We start from the raw sequence: 4,506 nt of genomic DNA on the forward strand, positions 1-4,506 counted from the left end.
CTCTCTCCATTTACCTTTTCCGAGACCCTTCTGGTCCCAGAGCACAATGGTTTTCTTTTTCACTGACTCTTTAGTTTCTCCATATAACATTGACCTTTTAGGGTAATGGGGGGGTTCTTATTGAATTTTGCTGTCTGTTTTTGAGGTGAACGTTCTTCATCTTTTGACTTCCTGCTGTATTTTCCATAAACATATTAGAAATCTTCTTATTGAAGGTCTGGATAGTATTTCGAAATATTCATGGCGTTCACCCTCACCATCTTTAAAGTCAGAAGCACACTATACTAAATATTTGAAGTTTAAAAAGATCAAATCTATTCCAAGATTATGTTCTATATATATATATATATATATATATATATATACATATGTCGGCCTCTTTAATGTTTTAAAGGTATAGAGTATGCAAAATGTAGCACGCAAGTTGAAATAACTATGTTTTAATTATGTAAACAGAAAACTTAAAACAGGAGATGGAATATGGAAGAAAAATGAATTTGTGTACCGAGGAGAGAGTGGAGAATGACCTTCAATGCAGGTATCAGGGGATTAGGAGCGGCTATGATGAAAATGAATAATTAACAACAAGCTAGTTAAAACTATGGACCAAATAAAACACTCCAAATAAACAAAGTTCTTGGACTGATATAACTCCATAAAAATAAAAGACAAAGAACTCAGAAGATTACTTTCTCAGCATTCATACCTATTCTTTTTTTCTGTGTTTCTTCGTCGTCATTGTGCTGTTTTTTCACTAATGTTCCCTGACAAACCTTTGAGGCCTTCATAGATCAGTTGCATTTATACTTAGGCTAAATCACATCCAGCTGAACTCCATTTATTAATTTGAATTTATTTGCACCACATATTTTTGCAATGTTTATCAGGGTCTGTTTTTTCCTTCTCCACCCCTGAACCCCATTGAGCCTCATAGCTTCTCCCACAAAGCCTGGTTCTGTTGAAGTTTCTTTCTTTTAACAGAGTATTGTTTTTACTGCTGTTAAATGCCAGTTCATGGTGAGAAAAACTGCTGCAGAATTCTTAACGCCATACTGTCAGGTGGACTTCCCAAACCTGTTTAACAACTGGTGTTTTGCGGTCAACCTGTTTGCCTGTAACACATCATAATTCAGACTGAATAGAACTGCATGTAATTTGACTAAATTGATCATTTTAGAATTGGAATAATTTGAATTGATCAGATCAGTGTTCTTTTCTTTTACAGACATAACTTGGTCTGTATTTCTATTTGTTTAGGCATTTAGTTAAAAATATCTATTAGCCTAACAAATCAGTTACCAAAGCCTGCTTCGAACCTACCTGCTGTCACATCAGGAAATCAGCTGATGAAAATTTCTCCTTCATGATTAATCATCTAAGCTGTAACAGGAAAAATGGAACTGGTTTGTGAAGATAAACAAGGCGGACTTGAATGGCTGCTTTTCACGGAAGATCTGCCAGGATTTTTTTGAGTCGTGTTTTTTATATGAAGGTTTTACAGCAACATTTCCTGCTGTGACCTGCAGACATTTGAAGTACACACCATACTGCTGACAAAGATGACCAGGCGATAGATTCCTGATGAGCCTAGCCGTATTCGATAGTCACAACATGCCTACACCTGTGGTACAGCTTTTTTGATGTTATCATCATTCCAGTCCACATTGAAGAGAGAAAGGAAGCGAAAAGCCATGTCCCTGTGGAGATAGAAAGGCAGACATTCAGGGGGTAAGTGACTTTATCTGTCATCTCTCATCTTTTTAGTACATTTTACAAATGTTCTTTCCATGCCGATGATCTGGTATTTAATAATATATTGTATACTCAAGATGCACTTACTAATACTGTTATTAAAAAATAAATAATTAAGAAAAGACAAGTTTTTTTCTGTTATCTTAGAAATTATTAGGTACTGATGATATTTTGTTTTGTCACTGTATAAATAAGGTGGAACAAACAGAATGTTCTTTATTAAAGGAGAAGTACGGTCCGAATTCAAACTTCTGAAAGTACTTTAAATATGAAATCATTACATACTCTTCAATAAATGACAAGTGTTTTTATTAAGAGTAAATTAATTTGAAGGCGGGGAGAATGGCGCTAGGCTTACCGCACCGTGACATCACTGCCGGAAGGTGTCAGGAGTGAGGTGTAGGGCAAAAATGGCCGGTCTCGGACTCAGTGATCACGACGAAAACTATTGTTTTTATTTTTTACTGCTTAAAACTAAATTCATTAAATCAATGCAAAGGTATTAGTTTTAGGTATAAATAATGATCCGCTGATCATTCCTTGCTGCCCGGACTTTGCCTTTAAGTCCAGGTTACTTTTAACAACTCTTGAAACCAATTACAAAAGAATAGTGAGTTCTGCATATACATCTTTTAAGTTACTTTCACAAAAAACAAAACAAAAAAAAGCAGTTGGTTTAGTGAGTCCACAACTGAACTTGATTAGCCCGGCTAACTTTAAAGATCAGCCCATTAAACTCCAAAATGACTCACAAAATTGTTTTTATATTATACTGAACTATAGCTCAGCATAGTAAAATATTTAGCATAAGACGTATTACACTATTAAAACTCACGGAGTTAGGGTTAGTGGTTTTCTTAAACTGTTTATTAATGTCATGTGTTATGCAAAATGGTACCAGTGGGTCAGACTGTATTATGATACGACAACAGAAGGACACCACTGACTATAAGAGTAATCTTACTCATGGTGATGCAGCACTGGCCACACAGAGTGAGAGTTGAGAAGCAATAGGAGCCGGTTTCAATGCAGTCTATGCAGTCTACAGTTGAAGTAAATCAAGGCGTATTTAAAGGTCCTGCAGCACATCTTGAAACATCTGAGCATCTGAGGCACATGACGCTCTTCATAAGCAGCTGATGCTGAAGTTGGAAAATGTAAACTTTTGCTGCTCAATGCGCAACATTAACCAATCAGACAAGCTGATCTGGGAGCTGGAAGAGACGGACACAGTGCTGCTGATGCAGAACTGTCAGCAGGTTTACATAAAAGGCAAGGAGGATGTTTTTGTTTCATGTAAAAAGAAAAGTGAGTGCTATGATCACTCCACTTAAATAGTTTATTAATGCATAAATTAAGTTATGTCGATACCTGCCAGAAAATTACGTTCGATTTTAATGTTCTGTTGTCATTCCTGAAAACAGCTTACATCCACTTACAGCCAGGTAGCTGGCTGAAAGAAAGAAAATTACTAAATTCATATTACTAATTCAACTAACACAAAACTAAAACATGTAATAATTAATAAAAAAAAAGATAATTCAGTAGAACAAAATATAGAATTTTTGTTTAAAAAAATTATACTTTAAAACAAACTTTTCCACAAAAATCAAAGCACCTTGTAAACAGTGAACCAACAAATCTGTCAACAGGTGCAGAAGTCTGACAGAACATTACAGAAAACACCTGATTGGACTGATTGCGTAAAAGTATTAAGGAGCTCCATCAAGCTTGTTTACTTGTTGTATTTGTTAATCTTTGTATAAATATGTAATTCTGTTGAACCTCAATTCAAAATCATGATTCCAATTTTCCAAACTTTTAGAACTTTTGTCATTTTCAATTTATTTTATACTTATACTTATTTTCACCTTCAAATGTATATATTTCAATTTTATAAACTGGCTTCTTTTACACAAAACATGCAGGCTTGAGGAACCACTTACTAACTTTAAGAGAAAGGTAAATATAAACTAAAAGAAAAAAAATATTTTAGAGTACACATTGTTAAAAAATACTTATCTGTATGTATAAACATAGTTTGTGTAAAATGATAAAAGAATGTTAAAGAAAAAACATTCTCACATGGCGCCAGTGAGATCCCAGTTCTCTTTGATGAATAGGTAGTTCTTCTACAAAGACAAAAAAAAAAAAATCTTAATCAATGTACAAACACCTAAATGTATAAAATAAGTTGGATAAGATTAGTTTTCTTTAATTTTACATTTTATGATTTGGTCTCTTGTGATTATTGTGACTGGAAAGCAACAGGAGATTTTAAGACAACATCTAAAAAATGGTGAAATCTGCTGCAAGAAAAATAAAGTACACTTTCATGGTAGAATATTAAGAAAACTTAGACTTAGAGACTTAGACTTAGATTTATTTCATCTTGCATACACGAATGTAAACAAAAAGAAATTTCATTTAAAACATGCCTTTAAGATAAATACTGCTAAAAAATATTAAACCTACGTGATTCTACAGGTCATCAGAAAAGAAGGAAACAGTCTATAATTTTAACTGCGGAGGAATATTTTAAAGTAAACTAAGATGCGTCTAATCTTACAGAAACTTTTATTTGTGTTGATTTGCATGCAATTATATTCAATATATATATATTATAATATATAATATTATAATATATATATATCTCAGTGAGATTCTTCTCCAGTTTGTGGAATCATTGGCGCTTTAGTTTATATGTCAGTGATTGATTATTTTATTATATATATATATATATATATATATATA

At 33.2% G+C, this 4,506-nt stretch overlaps 1 protein-coding gene across 1 annotated transcript in view; it reads left to right on the plus strand.

Moving 5' to 3' along the window:
* The first annotated feature begins 1,525 nt into the window (after positions 1–1,525).
* The window catches only part of LOC107090053 (extracellular serine/threonine protein kinase FAM20C-like), a 28,212-nt gene continuing 25,231 nt past the window's right edge, over positions 1,526–4,506 (plus strand). The window contains exon 1 of the mRNA XM_015383213.1: positions 1,526–1,728. The gene's annotated coding sequence lies outside the window, so the exon portion shown is untranslated. The remainder of the gene's footprint in view (positions 1,729–4,506) is intronic.

The sequence above is a fragment of the Cyprinodon variegatus genome, unplaced genomic scaffold (genome assembly GCF_000732505.1).
Source record: "Cyprinodon variegatus isolate N-32 unplaced genomic scaffold, C_variegatus-1.0 Scaffold278, whole genome shotgun sequence".
In the NCBI taxonomy this organism is placed as follows: domain Eukaryota; kingdom Metazoa; phylum Chordata; class Actinopteri; order Cyprinodontiformes; family Cyprinodontidae; genus Cyprinodon; species Cyprinodon variegatus.